The sequence below is a fragment of the Haliotis rufescens genome, unplaced genomic scaffold, assembly GCF_023055435.1.
Source record: "Haliotis rufescens isolate VD_foot unplaced genomic scaffold, xgHalRufe1.0.p SCAF_2, whole genome shotgun sequence".
In the NCBI taxonomy this organism is placed as follows: Eukaryota; Metazoa; Mollusca; class Gastropoda; order Lepetellida; family Haliotidae; genus Haliotis; species Haliotis rufescens.
In genome coordinates, this window is record NW_025963890.1 from 28296234 (window position 1) to 28314138 (window position 17905).

The 17905-nt window shown below is 37.8% G+C and overlaps 1 protein-coding gene across 2 annotated transcripts in view; it reads right to left on the reverse strand.

The window, feature by feature from the left end:
• LOC124110919 (IQ motif and ankyrin repeat domain-containing protein 1-like) overlaps positions 1–17905 on the reverse strand; it is a 354922-nt gene that overhangs the window by 24649 nt on the left and 312368 nt on the right. The window lies entirely within an intron of this gene.

Here is a 17905-nt window from a genome sequence, read left to right on the forward strand (position 1 = left end):
TTTAATATCATTGAATTCAGTAACCAAATTTAAACTAACATTTTTTACGGCCGGACGACTAAATAACATATGACCTGGGTCTTCTGACAGGGGAGAGACTAACACACTTTTTCGTTTTGATGGGATATAAGCCGCGAGTACGATCCCACTATTTATTATCTTAGTTAAATTATGTGCCTTACCCATCATCACATACGGTTGGGTAATGACGATATTCAATAGCCACTCGTTTTTTGCGTCGACCATAGTCCATTTTTTATCGTCGTTGCGAGTAATATTGTACGAAGTGTTTTTAAGGAGTCTACTAACGTCGACATCGCTTAAATCTTCTAGATTACCCATGAATGTAACCTCTTTTTGCTTGTATACATTATCTTGTAAGTGTAAAGCGTATAACTTACCATCAGTACCGGGTATACCGAATCCTTCTGTGTCTCCGAGATCGGAAAGCGCAATTGTATTACATTGTCTGAGCGTTCCAGGGCCTGATGAATCAACCAATATTTATAATATGGAGTGTTACACTTAAGTATCCTATATGTACAGGTTGGTGTTTTACATCTAATATAGAAATTTTGAGGTCTGAAATAATACCCCGCTTTAATTTTTTATATTGTAATGTTGAGAAAGATTCCGTTCTACCGCTACTGTATTTTTCATTTTTCACTGGAATAGATCTGAGCAGAGTTGAAGGACTTTCTAGTTGAATATTATCCGTCGTGCTTATTTGATCAAGATAGATGCACAACTCTTTATAGGGAACTAAATCGGGGGGAACTAAATCGGGTAATGTAACTACATTCGCTGTTTTGTTGTGTGGTATTACTCCTCCGCGTGCAAATCCAAGTGTAATTGCTAAGTTCTCTAAAATCTGTACATCCTTTTCTGCGCTTAAATTCACTGTCCCCTTTCGACTCATTTTGTGTGAGACTAATTCCATTAGGCTTAAAAATTTCATCATTGAGTGAGCATATACTGTAATACCCATCAGGTATAATAATGTTTTTTTTTCCACCTAATATATACATCTCATTATTTCTTTTCACAGTATTTATATTGGTCCACCATGGGTAATACGTTACATCGCATAGGGCGACTTCAAGTTGAACATCTGAATTATCGATAGTATGAAACAGTTCAATAGACTGACCATTTGTTATTCCAGGAAGTGTAACATACATATTAAATATACAATGATATTATATCATAACTTAAATATGGAATCAACCATTATTTATAATATGGAGTGTTACACTTAAGTATCCTATATGTACAGGTTGGTGTTTTACATCTAATATAGAAATTTTGAAGTCTGAAATAATACCCCGTTTTAATTTTTTATCTTGTAATGTTGAGAAAGATTCCGTTCTACCACTATTATATTTTTCATCTTCGACTGTAATAGATCTGAGTAGAGTTGAAGGACTTTCAAGTTGAATATTATCCGTCGTACTGATCTGATCAAGATGGATGCACAACTCTTTATAGGGAACTAAATCTAAAACTAAATTAGGCTTAAAAAATTCATCATTGAGTGAGCATACGCTGTAATACCCATCAGGTATAATGTATTGTTTACTATTTATTACTGTCTCATTATTATATCTTGCAGCACTTATGTTGGTCCACAGCGGGTAATACGTTACATCGCATAGAGCGACTTTGAGTTGTCCATCCGAGTTATCGATAGTATGAAGCAGTTGAATAGGCTGACCATTTGTTATTCCCGGGAGTGTAACATACATATTAAATTTACAATGATACTATATCATAACTTAAATATGGAAACGAGATACATTACTAATCAATCGATTATAGTAACTGACTCTGGTTATGATTTTATCGTTAAATTCCCTGATATCTTTGAAAAGTACAGGTTTACGGCAACTAGCGATAAAATGGTGCACGATTGGTTTCACAATCTGATGCAATTTTGGCAGAATCAGTTAAACTTTGCCATATGGTGTGCCACAACAGGATGTGGTGTATCTCTTTATTCCCCAGGGTTTGAACTAAATAAGTCTGTTATAACATTTCACGTGTACTATCAGATTAGACGTATACTTAAAGAAATTAGTGCTCCATTACCGCAGGATCGAGCATGGAATTCCACAAATAATCCGTACAATAGGTTCGCGTATGAGCGTATTTGTCGGGAATTTAATATTTCTACGAGTAAAGATTGGCATATTAAAGGAATTAACCATGGTCTAGGTGTTCCGTACAGCGGACAAAGAACTGTTAAAGAAGTCAGCGATGATTTAGTTAAAAAAACTCATAAACCATTCGATCCATTTAAGTTGTTGCATAAAAACAATCTTTTTGTAAGAATGCATAATCTTTATCATGGCTGGGAACTTTCGAGTACTGATTGGAGAGGTTCTCTTATGAGTTTTAAGGGTGGTTTGGCTTATATTGTTACAAAATTTATACAAATGAACGATACCGCAAATGCTTGGAATGAATTTCTTAATGATAAAATGGAAAATAATTTTACTAACCCAGGAGTTGTAAGAGTTAATGAATCAATAAGAACTTATGTATGGGCAATTCTCGGTGCACAATCGCAAACACGAACGTCCATTATCGGTTCTGGGACGGCGCTCGATGCGCAAAAACAGTTTGTCGCAAACGTGGAGGATGCTATTAATTCACCAGTTGACATACCATCGTCTATAAAGCGTTATCAAGATGTATTACAGTACGCTCAATCCAAAGTGGACTACGTTTATGCGCCGGGACTATACATGTCTCAGTAATATGGAACTTAAGATCGGTCAAGTGATAGGTTATAATAATAAAATTGTTATCGCTACCGATCAACAAAAACCAGGTATAAATTCAGATATTAACGTCGAATTAATAACGCAAACAAACACAGGCGAAGCGGGAATAGTCAAGCCACAGTTATCTGCTCAAACATCTACTGACGCACAACCACAAGTACCACCGCATTTTGCGGCTAAAAATAAACAACATATAGATGAAAAAACAGCGCTTGTATTAGGTGGAGTTGCGGCTGGTTTACTCATGATTTGGTTAGCGAACTGATTTGGTTAAATAGTTCTTAGCGGATATGTACAGCAGCCCTGCAATTGCTACGACCAGTGCCCACAAGTTTTGACTAAGCCAAGTGGTGGTCTTAGCTAATAAATTCAAGAGCCAGGAAACAACACTCCCTATTATACCGGGAAGTGCAGCCGCGGCTTTTTCAGCGAGCTTTCCCAGTGCTGAACCTAATGCTTTTAAATGCTTTTTTATCCACTCTTTTATACCATCCCTATCAGTAGGCGGTGATCCGCCACTACCACCTGTACCACCACCGGTTAACGCGAGAGTCAAAGTCAATATAATAAATCCCAATGCGGTTAAAATACTGGCAATTGTTATTCCCTGTTCTCTGAACAATGTTTTAATTTTATCGGCCAGTGTAGTGTCATCTTTGAGGACTTGATCGATAGTTTCTCGAATTCGACTTATTTGTGAACGAAGTGCCTTTCTATTACTGGAAGCAGCCTCGAGGCGGGTCGATCTTTCCTCTTCTAAGTTACGCAATCTTTCTGCTACGCGGCGTCTACTGAATTCATCACCCGCCTGTTCAAGTTTTGTATTCTCATAAGCTATATGCTTGTCGATTTCGGATAGCTTGGCTATATTATTGATGTGTTCTCCCCGCATTGTTCTCATTGCCTTGTCAAGACCTCGTTATTCCCTAATACTGAACTCTGAGGATGGTACCTGTAACGTGGAATTATCGTAATAGGTATCCAAGATTTCTCTGAGTCCGTCCGAGGCCACCTTCGAGGAAGCTTCCAAATTATCTATGTTACCGAGTTCATCACGCACAGTCCGAAGAACCTTATTAGTCTTCGCGGAAAGTTTTGCTGCTCGTGAGTAGTCTACAAAACTTAATTCATCACGAACAGTGCTGATGCCGTGTTTACCGACTATCGTAGACAAAGCTAGGGGCTTACGAGTACGATAATGCATAAGATCAATATCCGGAGCGCCACGCAGTCGCAATATTCCTTCATCATCTATCGTAAACTTTGAATAGTCACGAACAATAGGACTATCATCTTTAAAGGTATCGTAATAATCACTAACGGATAGTTTCAAAAGTTCATCATTGACGATTGATTGTAAAAGTTCATCGTTAACATTCGTAAAGCTGGTTTCATCAGTACCCTCTTCGATTGTACTCGGGTTATCAAAATCATCTAGATTAATATCAGCCATTTTTATATTTAACATATGGTTATATAATTTCAATATAACAATGTCTTCGCAATACGGACGCAAGTTAAACCCACAACGTAGACTTCGAGATCCATTAGGGGTCAAAGCAATTCGTCAGTCTGTAACTATAACTAATAACCCGAGTACCATCGATCAGAATCAACGCTTCTGGTTCGCTTTCCTAATCTCGGCGCACACGATGTGTTAGTTTCGGGAACTGTCCGACTAGCATTTACGATTATTTTGACTTCTACCGACGTTAACAGGGAGCCCGTTCAGAACATAGGTCGTGCTATCGTTAAGAAAATTGCGATTAAATTTAGCGGTAAGGAGGTTTTGAGTATCGACGATAGCGATGTATACTATTGTTACATGGATCTCTGGAGAACGGATAAAGAGCGGGAAAACTTACAGTACCAAGGTATTTTGAATTGGAACACATTGAGACAGCGTGTAGATGCTTCTAGTGGTGATGGTACCGTCGTAAAAGATCAGGCAGTTGCCAACCCCTAGACTTTGAATTTCTAGATTCCCACATGCCCTTTTATCAAGCATCCCTAGGCGAAAGGTTAGAATACAAACTCACTTTTAATGACTACGGTAGAGTAATCAAAACTGGTGGTGAAGATGCTAGCTATTCCATTGACAATATCTCACTGGAGTACATATGATAACAGATCCCGAATTAGCCAGACAAATTCGTAACCAGTATACAGGAAGTTGAGCCATTTTGTATGATCGCGTGCTGCGACACCGAAAGATCATGAGGGACAAAAAAGATACGACGTGGAATATCAATCTAAACGTCCCCACGAGGTCGTTGAAGGGTATTTTAATGTTGTTCGAGGACCCCTCCGATGCATTTAAAAGAAATACCGAGAAGTTCTACAATCCCAAGATTACAAAAGTAGAATTGACTATCGAGGGCGTTCCTAATCAACTATATAGCCAAGGAATGCTAGCGTATCACCAGTGGGATGAGATTAAAAAACTCCCTTCTATAAAACGAAGCCCAGAAGTTAACGCGATCGTGAAAGATCTGTCTCTCGGGGATGTATCGATGGGTGAATACCTCACCACGAAGTACGCGCTATGGCTCGACATGCGAACAACAGACGATGACCAACTACACGGCAGTGGGCGGAGAATAGAAAATGCTAGCGAGGGTGTCACTATACAGATAACGAAGCTCCAGGAAATGGTTGGTAAATTAAACATATATTTGTACGTGATTATGGATGTGGAACTTAATATACAGAATGGACGATTCGTGCAAGCAATCTATTAATAATCTTTAAACTAAAGAACCACACTGCGCTATCATATGAGGGCAAACGGGCTGTGGAAAAACAGCTTTTATTCTAGATATTTTACAAAGTCATTATCGGGACGTTTTCGATCATATCATTATTCTGTGCCCAACTATAAGCGTTAATAAAACCTACCTATCGAGAGATTGGGTAATGAATGACGACGGGGTACACAGAGTCGATCCGGGCGATCGTTTACAAGACTGCCTACGAGTATGTCACGAAAAATACAAAGGAGAATCGACCCTTTTCGTAATAGACGACTGCAGCGCGAGTAAAGAACTCACAAAAAAGAAAGATATGCTTTCGTATTTAGCATTCTCCGGTCGGCATACTCAACATAGCGTTTGGGTACTTACTCAAAAATACAACTCTGTCCTGAAAGATCTCAGAGAGCAGACCAAATGGGTAGCGCTGTTTCATTGCAAAGATCGAGATTCATTCGAGGAATGTTTACGCGAAAATGATGTCATTTATACCAAGGGGGAACGAGATTAAGTCAGAAAAGTGTTAGCGGCAACGAAGCACTGTAAACTCGTATTAAAAACCGATCAACCAGCTGCTTATGCAATTGCTTAGCAAATTATAGCAAAATTATAGCAAAATTATAGCAAAAATATAGTAAAATTATAGCAAATGTAGCAAAAATGTAGCAAATTGAACATTAGCAGTTAATATGACATAAAATGTGGTTCGAAATCATCATTCTTTTGCAACAGTTCATTATTACGGGTTGTATTGGATATGTCATATTATATTATGTTAGACTTAAATATCTCCTTAGGTATTACATTATGGAATGCGACGAACTCATCGAACAAATGCTCAAAGAATCTGATGTTGATCAACATGCTGATAAATCTTTAGATAAACATAGAGAAAGACTTGCCGCTTTGGTAGCCGGTGGAAAATGTTCCCAATATTTGGGAGAAAATTATACCATCGAAAAAATAGATAACATGACCGACGAAGAAATTAAAAAACTGTACGCGAGTTACGAGTCTAGACTGGGAGCTACCATGACTAAAACGATAGGGTCTTCTATATTACAACTATACACAGCCGTAGCTAGTACGTTTCTACCCATCCCGGCAGAACATCGTATGTATTTATGCGAATCTCTAGAGAAAGACCCATTCATCGAACACGCTATAAGCTCAGTGAGCTGTGAGTTTTATCATAGATACGGAATGTTCTTAGCTCCACTCACCACAGCTTTAATAACGGCTAGGTATTGTCAATTTTAAACATACGTGCCCACTTAATAATAATGGAGACTCAACAAGTGACACCACCACAGATTGTGAACGAGGAAATAATAACCCTGACTGCACAACGAGTGAATGAGGAACCACCACCAGCGATTGTGAATGAGAAAATACTAAAACCCAGAGTTACGAGGAAAAACCCAAAAGAATCTCTGCAGGCAGGATGGGAGGACTAGCTCGCAAAGCGAAATTAATGAATAATTCAAATATTGATCCGATGAAAACATGGGCACTAGTAGGAGTTGTTGTTATAGCGGCTGTTTGGTTGTTTTATAAGACCGGAGAAGAGAAAACGTCACCTCCGATGTCACAACAACAAGTTCAATTAGAGGTTAGCCCCCATATAATGCTATAAGAAGCATGACTACTCCAGTTACAGACGGTAAAATGTTGGTAAATGCAACGTATCATTCAGCGGTGGTCACCGGCTTGGCCATTGGCTATGCCCTTATGGCTAAAATGATTACTAAAGCCACACCTCCCAAGCTAGATTTTAATCGTTATGATATTGGTATGATGATTCTGGATATTGGATTAGCAATAGCAACGAAAGATACGCTCATCAAACAAGGGCTTATCCCGGAAGACATACTGAAGTAATTAAACATTTGAATATTTTATATTATTGAACATGGCATCAATTGCGATGATGGTCGGTGGAGCTATTGTTAATGCTCTAGCTTTTTCGGGGAGTAATTTTTTATTTTCTAGTATGAGAGGTTCGGAGCAGAAAAGACATAATAAAGCTTTAGAACAACTCGAAAAAGCTCAGTCACAATGGGCGCGGCGGAGAATGGAGAGATTAGATTTTATTCATGAAGAACTGCGTAAGGAAGGACATTCAATTCAAACGTTTAAGGATGTCGAATCTGCCATGCACGAATACTTCCTCGTTTATGGGAAAAAACTTGACCCAATACCGAGACCAACAATGAGTCAGTTTTATACACCGTCAGAGGAACAAAAGAACCGCGAGGTAGCATTCGTGATAATCGGGTTATCAGTTGTTGCAATTTTCAGCTATTCAATAACTACGCATAAACCAGAGTGACAGCTAATCAATAAATCACTAAACTATAAATAGCCATGTCTCACCAGTGGGGATGTGATTTGCTTTGCATTTAGACAAATGATATGATAGATGTATAACCATGAATCTGTGCAGATTTACACTCTGTTGGTATTTACTGTGGAATACACTCTTATTACATCAGGCGGGGAAATATAAACTATACATGTTCTGTATGTGGGATAGGGGTCAAAGGTCGTTATTGTTTATGTAAGAAACACGGTGCTGAAAGGGTCAGGAACCAGATTATTTATGCTAGGAAGAGAGATTACATCAATGAGAGGAATAGGTTGGGGAGAATACGTATTTAGATATATGAAAAACAACCAATTAGACAAATGAATCATTTTGCATATACCATTTAACCACAATGGTTTTTGTCAGAGAGTTGAAGGCTATGGCAAAACAACGTGGTCTACATGGATATTCTCGAATGAGAAAAGCTGAATTGATCGATTTACTCGGTTTGGAATACAACAAACCCCAGACTGTTAGAGAACTCAAAGCTCAAGCAAAAAACAGTGGGCTGAGAGGTTATTCTCAAATGAGACAACAAGATGATGTTGATAAAAAACAACAAGAACTAAAATTTGTACCCACATCCGCCGGCATTGGTAAATATCTAAGAGGTTGGAAGATGGATATTAATTCCAACATGGATGTTAATGATGTTAAGCCTATCATATCAAGTAAAATTAACGAGTAGTTAGATGATTTACATAGTATAAAATACCAGCTGACGATTAAAATGTCATTGAGTAAAAGTAGCGCAGACGATAGCACCGAATTTACCGAACCATATTTCCGGAGCAATCAAGAAGTTATAACCGAATCCGATACTATAAACGCATCATTAGATACATCAATTCAGAGGATACAGGAAACTTTAGAACGCTGGACTAATAGAGGTTCGGGTTGGGGTGTGGATAAAATTGATAGTTTATATTTAGATATAGCAAATTATATGCCCTTCAAAGGTGGATCTTATATAGATTTACCCCCGTATTATAAAAAGAAAAAAGCCATAATTAATGTAAAAAATAAATCTGATGACTGTTTAAGAATGATGATAAGATCTGCATTGTTCCCTGTAGATTCTAAAATTGCAAATAGACCTTCTAGCTATCCCCAAAACGATGGACTCAACTTCGATGGTATAGATGAACCTACACCAATCTCACAAATTGATAAGGTGGAAAAGCAAAATAATTTAGCTATAAATGTTTTCGGACATTCTTCTAAAGGAATTGTTGTTCACAGGATAAGCTCCGCTCCAGAACATATTCCCAGAATCAATTCATTTCTAATCGAAAAAGATGGAAAATATCATTATACATGGATAAAGAGTTTAAACAGGCTATTATATGATCAAACAAAACATGCAAGAAAGAAATATTTCTGCGAAAGATGCCTACATGGGTACAGCAGACAAGATCTATTAGAAGCCCATAAAGAAGACTGTAGAGGTGTTGGACAGAGCGCTATCAGGATCGATATGCCTAAAGAGGGAAAAAATATATTAAAATTTGAACATTATTGTAATCAAATGCAAGTACCGTACGTAATTTACGCCGACTTCGAAGCGCTTATCAAACCCATAGAAAATACGGAATGCAATACTGATAGTAGTTTTACGTACAAAACTCAAGAACATATTCCTTTTGGGTTTGGATATATAGTTACAGGTATGATGGGAAAACAAACCCGCCCGTGATTTACAGAGGTCCCGATGCAGCAGGAAAGTTCCTAGAATATCTACAAAATGAAGAGAGAATAATCAGGGAAAATTTATCGCGTAAGAAACCCATATGTATGACGTGGGATGATTGGAGGGCCCATAAGAAGTCAACGAGTTGTCATGTTTGTAATAAACCCCTGAATGGGGATTCCGTAAGAGATCATTGCCACGTCATGGGTAATTATCGGGGAGCCGCGCATAACAAGTGTAACTTGAAACTAAAAATGAATTCTCAAACAATACCCATCCCCATTGTGTTTCATAACCTTAGGGGATACGATTCACATCTCATTATGCAAGCTATCTCAAAGACCGACGGTGGTTTAACATGCATTCTTAACAATATGGAAAAATATATATCGTTCTCGTTGACTAAAACTATACATTATAGGGACAAGGATGGGAAAGCCAGAATAAAGCAAAGTAATGGGCTTAGATTCATAGGCTCCGTACAGTTACTGTTATCTTCCCTGGACAATTTAGCTAATGCGAACAAATCAATATACTGATAAGATAACTCGTCATTTGTTGCTGGGAAAAGGTGTATATCCTTACGAATATATGGATGATTGGTCTAGATTCGACGAAACTAAATTACCACCTCTTGAATCATTCTATAGTAACTTAACAGAAACTAAAATAACCGATGCCGATTATGAACAAGCTCTGACAGTGTGGGATAAATTAGGTTGTAAGAATTTAGGCGATTATCACGATCTGTACTTGAAAACCGATGTACTGTTACTCGCCGATATATTCGAGATATTTAGAAAGACATGTTTAAAACAATATGGCTTGGACCCGGCATGGTACTATTCCAGTCCCGGACTATCGTGGGATGCAAGACCGGCGTAGAACTAAAACTACTCACGGATTACGATATGCACTTTTTTATTGAGAAAGGATTAAGAGGGGGTATATCGATGGTAGCGAAAAGGTATTCTAAGGCTAATAATAAATTAGTGGAAGGATATGATGCGAGTAAACCCGACACGCATATATTATATCTCGACGCTAACAATTTGTACGGATAGGCTATGATCAACCTTTACCCACGGGTGGTTTTGAGTGGGTCGATGAGAATGATATCCATAATAATGATGTGAATAAAGGGTACATACTAGAAGTTGACTTGGAATATCCAAGTTCGTTACATAAAGACCATAACAGTTATCCGCTAGCTCCCGAAAGATTAATGGTTAATAAAGATTGGATGACGGAATATCAACACTCCTTGATGAGTAATAGTAGGTCAGCTAACGTAGAAAAACTCGTACCAAATTTGATGGATAAGACAAAATATATAGTTCACTACAGAAATCTCCAGTTATATCTATTGTTAGGTATGAAACTTAAGAAAATACACAGAGTTCTAAAATTTGATCAAAGCCCTTGGATGGAGCCCTATATAAGGCTGAACACCCATTTAAGAAAGATAGCCACCAGCGATTTCGAAAAGAATCTATATAAGCTTATAATAATAATCCACTGCACAGCGTAGTAAATAAAAAGGTGTTAGGTAAGATGAAGGATGAATGTGCTGGGATTCCTATAGCGGAGTATGTCGGATTAAGACCTAAGATGTATTCTATAAGGAAGTCCGATAATGGAGAGATAAGAAAAGCCAAGGGTGTTAAAAAGTATGTGGTAAAAAAGCATATCAAACACGAACAGTATAAAGAAGCATTATTCAACGGTAGAACGTTCAAACACGAGATGAACTCTTTAAGAAGTTACAATCATAGGATATATGGATTAAGAATGAACAAGACATCATTATCCCCCTTAGATACAAAGAGATGGATTGATAATGATGATGTAACTACCTATGCTTATGGTTACTTAGGGTGGTAATACCATACCGTCGGGAACTATGAACAACTCTTCTCGTACAAATGCCCTGCCCGATCCATCTTTAAGATAATAAAGAATAGGCTCTCCTTCTTTCATAACCAATCGACTAATGTTATATGTCTTAAGAGACCAAATCGGATCGGTTGCGCGACGTAGGACTCCTTCGAGTTCACCGGGCTGGTATAAATATCTTACCCTTACTCTATCCAGAAGTTTTTGTTCTTTGCCTCTCCTCAGTGCTGAAGATTCGGAATTCACGGATTTCATTTTAATTGCATCGGATGGTTTCTTCCCTATTAATCTCGTTACTTCATTATTCAGCGCTGATACAACAGCTGATAATCGTGTCACCCATTCGGTTGATCTCAATCGCTCGGATTTCATTTCAATCCCATACTGATAGCCAAACAAACGTTCCGCTAATGTCCGGTTAAATCTTTCAACGATAACTTGACTGCTGTGTGCCTCTCTTTCACCACGCCTGATTTCGACATCGTGCTTTGTTAACAGTTTAGTTATTGATCCCATAAACTCGCAACCGGGATCTACTTGAAATAGCTTAGGCCATTTTAGTGGTCAGCATTTATATATGCGACTCAGTGCATTAGCTACTTCTGTTGAATCTTTCGAGGTTAATGGCTCAGCCTCTTTGTATCGACTAGCCACATCCACTACAGTTAAAGCGTATTGATACGTTTTGCGTCTTACCTTATCGTGAGGAAGAAACAAGAGGTCAGCCTGATGAACTTCATTCGTTGTAAAAATATCAAACTCCTTCCTCGGTATATAACACGGTGCCGGTAAATATATTTGCCACATCGCTTGTTTCTTTAACCAATCCTTGGCAACATCTTTAGATACATTAGCCGTGGTGGCTAATTTTTTTATTGCTCCTATACCTTTCCAATATCCTCGTGGGCTATAGTAAATTTTATTCATTATTAATTAATATTAATGTTTCTTTTAATATGACTCATGACTATCGTTGAATCGCATAATCATTTTGGCATAAAAAATTCCCCCTGTAGTAGCAGTATTGGTATATAAATCCGGCTCCAGTGGGGTTGCGGCAGAACCATCATTACCTATACTACTAAACTGAAACCCTTTATGAATGAGGCTCGACAGAGCAATAAATTCTCTATGCTGAGATACACTAAACTCCGACCTCTTCAAGCTGGACAATACAGACTCGTCTAAACTTCAACTCGTGAAACACATCAAACGTCGCCCTCCTCTGTCCAGCTCTGCTTACTGTGGAGATCAAGACTCACTTTCTGAACAATAGCAGACTGACCAAGGCCCTTCCGACAAGGAGACGGACATTAGATTCATGTGCTGGAATATAGAGGGTCTGAAATCAAAACTAAATGTGCCATCATTCAAGCAATACATTGCCAAATTTCATATCGTTGGCCTCATGGAAACCTGGGCTGATGAGACAGATGTATTTGTGTTTAATGCCTATTCTCAATTCCGGAAATTGAGGCGTAAACATCGTAATGCTATCAGGAATTCTCGAGGACTTCTGTATCTGGTGAGTGATGACATAAGTGAATTTTGCTCTGTATTCCAAACTGATTCCGAAAATATCCTATGGCTTAAATTCGAAACATGTTGTGAAACTTCATTCCTTGCACTCATATATTACTCTCCACCCAACTCTAGTGTTTACTCTCTTGAAAATATCTTTGACACCCTTGATAATGATATCAGCAATTTAAAAACTGATTCTCCAGATTGTCATATCTATATTATGGGAGACTTCAATGACGGACAGGTTGTGCTCATGATTATATTGAAAACGATGACCCTACTCACTTGCCCATAGATGAAGATGTACACTATGTGGAGGATAGTAATTTCATACCACGACAATCTCAAGATAACGTCTTAAATAAAAGAGGACAACACCTACTTGATTTCTGTAAAACTACAGGTCTCAGAATCTGTAATGGTCGTGTTGGTGGGGATGCTGGGGTGGGCAATCATACTTGCTTTGCTAACAATGGTCAAAGTGTTATTGACTATGTACTGACATTTGAAACCTCGTTCCCGATGATATCATCTTTTCAAATTGGAGATCAAGTTGATTCCACTCACCTACCAATTACATTTTCTCTCAAGTAAAAACTTCATCAAGTGTCAATTCCCGTGGTCTTTTATCAACAAGGACCATATACAAATGGAAAGATGAAAATCAATCGACGTATGTTGACAACTGGAATAACCGATCGACAGAGATACATTCAGCATTCGACGATGCAGTAGCCTGTAACAAGGTAAACAGTGCAACTGATTTGTTTACAAACATGTTATCAAAATGTGCCAGCCATTGTGAAATACATCTGTCCACATCAATCAACTGTCAATCAAACAAGAGACGTAACTGGGTTGATCCTGACTGTGAAAGTGCACGTGCTAATGCGCGGCGATGGCTTTGTGCATTTCATGTCTCCAGTAGCCAAGTTGACAGACTGCAATATACATCGGCTTGGCGAGAGTATAAAGACTTGTGCTCATACAAAGCCCGTTGCTACCAGAAAAACTATGTCAACAATTTGGTAATTTTTTTTAATAATAATGACAAGAAGAGATTTTAGCGTACTTTGCAAAACAAATTGTTTGTGATTTCAAAAGACATTACATCTTATGAATGGATGAGTTATTTTGAATTTGTATTTCATGGAAACCGTGAATGTAAAGATTTTATTGAATTTTATTAATCTGTTGATGACTTTGTGAACTCTATTTCAGCTGAAGTGATTGATAGAACTGTTGATATAGAAAGTGAGCTAGATGAAGTTATCAGTATAAATTAGTTGTTATCAGCACTAGGCAGTATGAAGCCAGGTAAAGCACCAGGTCTCTCAGGTATATCAGTCAAGTTCTTTCAGAACGCTCCACCGGTTTGTCTGGACATGCTGTTGGATTTATTTAATCTAGTTTTGTCTACTGGTATATTCCCCGATCAGTGGTCCTTTGGTATTATTCTTCCAATCTTTAAGAAAGGTAGTTCACGTGACCCCAAAAACAATAGGCCTATAACCCTCCTAGACGTAGCTGGTAAGATTTTTGCAAAAATTCTCTGTAACAGGTTGAATAACTGGGCGTTTCAGGAAAGTTGTATCGTTGGAGAACAATCTGGCTTCAGAAAGGGTTTTCAGACCACGGATAACATCTTTGTTGTTGAGACATTGATCAGTAAATATCTTTCCTACAAAAAAGGTTGACTATACTGTGCGTTCATCGATCTAAAAGGGGCATTTGATTCTGTGTATAGAAATGGTTTATTTTTCAAACAATGGAAGGGTGGTATCAAGGGATGAGTATTTAGAGTTCTTAAAAATATGTATAAATCTTTCAGATCTTGTGTTTCATTAAATTGTGGTCTTACAGATTTCTTTGATTGTATCTCAGGTGTTAGACAGGGATGTCAGCTGTCTCCATTTTTATTCTCATTTTTTATTAATGACATTGTCAAGGAGTTGGAGTGTGACGCTCATGGTGTTACCTTACATACTCTAGAATTGTTCATCTTGTTGTTCGCCGATGAGATTATTTTAATGGATGTGTCAGTTGTTGGTCTTCAAGCGACTTGATAAACTATCTATATATTGTGATAAATGGAAACTTACTATTAATACTGATAAAAGTAAAGTTGTCATTTTTAGAAATGGCGGAAAACTTAGAAATCAGGAAAAATTTAAGATAGATGATATCACCACAGTATTGAATTATAAGTATCTCGGTGTCCAGTTATCCTCTTCTGGCTCGTGGAGTTTAACTCAGAAGACATTAGCCCAGCAAGCTTGGAAGGTCATTCAAATCCTCCAGTCTAGACTAGGTAAATTCTCATATCTGCCACCAGATGTCTGTTTCAAATTTTTGATGTAAAAGTGTTACCAATTTTGACATATGCATCGGAAGTTTGGGGATTCCATGCATCACCTGACATTGAAAATGTGCACAGTAAATTCTGTAAATTGACTTTGGGTTTGAGTAGAAACACACCAAATAGCTTTGTAAAATCTGTCTTGATGAAAAACTCTGTCAAAGTGTCACATTATTTAAAAATTATAAAATTTTGGCTTTGACTATTGATACAAGATAATAATTTGATATTGAAAAAAACGTATAGTTTTCAATATAAAAGGGCAGAGAATGGCAACGCTTGCTGGGCACTCAAGGTTAAATCATTGCTGTTTTCTTACGGATTTGCAGAGGTATGGCTTCAACAGGGTGTTGCTAGATCTGACTTATTCTTACATCAGTTTAGGCAAAGGAGCGTAGACATTGAAAATCAAGTGTTGCACAATAATTGTGAATCTTGTTCTAAGCTTGAATTGTTTTCTGCAGTAAGGGATAAATTTTCATATAATAACTGGATTCGATTAATTGATGTAACATTATTTCGAATTAATATCTTGAATTTTCTTGGATCCAATCATCGTCTTATGGTTGAAACAGGCAGATACCATAATATACCAAGACATGAACGTTTCTGTCCCCTCTGTGTTATAAGTGCTATCGAAGATGAGTTCCACTTTTGTATGGTGTGCCCGTTCTATCTTGATCTGCGGTCTAATCTCATACCCAATTATTATCACATGTTTCCAAGTCGTGAGAAAATGTCCTTATTATTCAGCTAGACTAATCAAAGTATTTGCAACAATTTAGCAAAATATGTATTTCTTGCTGGTAAGAAACGTAATTCCATTTTCAAGGGAATACCTGTGTCATATAATTAACTCCAATAATAACAGTTTGAATACTGCATTGTAAATCTTATAATTCAGCGCTCTGTCATATTTGTATGCCATCGTGTATAATGGGCCGGTGGCCTCATTACCTGAATAAAAGCATCAACAATAAGGTAATGCCATCTTGATGGCCTTTCTACACTGCATGACTACAATAGAAATTGCCAATTAGTAACTGATTTGGATTTTTAATCATATTCAGTACTCAAGGTGGCTGATACCATTAGTGAGTGAGTTGGCCACTTTTATCATTATTCCAGTTCTATCGCGGCGTGTCAGCTTAATGTGGGAGGAAAGCCAGAAGTGATGCAGGTCTTAGAAGTTTACCACTTCGGTGAAACCGATGAGCATTGGTATGGTTCTGACAAAGCTAGAAACATAATCGGGGCTAACCGGGATTCGAAACCACAATCATAGGTTTCTGGCGTGCCCAAGGGATGCAACTCTGCACAGCGAAACGCGCATATCAGATGCCATGGACCTGGTTAGCTGTGTATGGAGGTTTAGGGATTATTTACTGACTAGCGACCAATATTGCTGAGGACCAATTATCGCCAACTCCCCCATTATAGCGCACTCATGATCGCATCTCAACGATCGCATCTCAACGGACTCCTATGAGAAATTATTTGAAATAACCCACCATAATCACATTGCTCAAATACAACTTTCGAAAAGACACCCGGGTGATGTCACATGACTAATTCAAGAGAAAATATAAATCAAACAACACGATGAAGCACTTTCAGTTCTGTCATTGCTTTCTGTCTGTCTGTCATTTCTTCCCTAAAATACAATTCTGAAACCTATTTCAGCTATATTTCCAAAAATGCATAACTTGTATTTTTTCTGAAATCCATATTGCATATTGTTAAGGGTAAGCATGTGCAGATTGAATTTGGGGAATATTGTTTTTTGTGAGTTTGCACAGGACCAATTGTCAATAGCATTTCTTATTCATTTTGATGAATTAAAAACATTCAGAGCAATACCCAAGATACTAAAAAATGAAATTTGTATAACTGAAGCGGTGTGCGTGATCACGTGACACGTGCTGTTAAGATGATAACTGGTACAGTAATTCGACAGGAAAGTTCCTATGTTTTGATTCCTTATCGTAGCGTTATAACAGTAATCAACTGAATCTTATTCCATGGACAGAAATATGTGTATTTGTTCATAGTTTCACAAAAAATTAAAGTTATTGGTACAGTCAACTTTGTATATGGAATATGTCAGAAATAACATGAAAAATAGTCAGTGACCAGTACATATACCACCCAAAGTTTGCTTAAGATCACATTTTCTGAAAATCCAAATGCCAAACAGAAATTAACATGGACAAACTTGTGCAGATAAATGTTTAACTGGCAAGTATGTGATGCACCAGATGCGATGAAAGCCTGACACCACCAAGGCAAGATTTTCCACTCTTGGTTGAGAGCAATTTCAAGCTCTTCTCAAAAGAATCTGGATACACAGAACAACATGAGATAGACACCTGAAGCATGTACCAAAGGTGTTTGATCAGGATGAGGTCTGGTGAACTAGCTGACCACTCCATATCTGAGCCACGATTGTCTCTTGCTCAAGGTAAGCATCAACCACTCTGGCATGATGGGCACATGCATTATTGTCCATGAGGATGAAGTTAGGAGATGCAC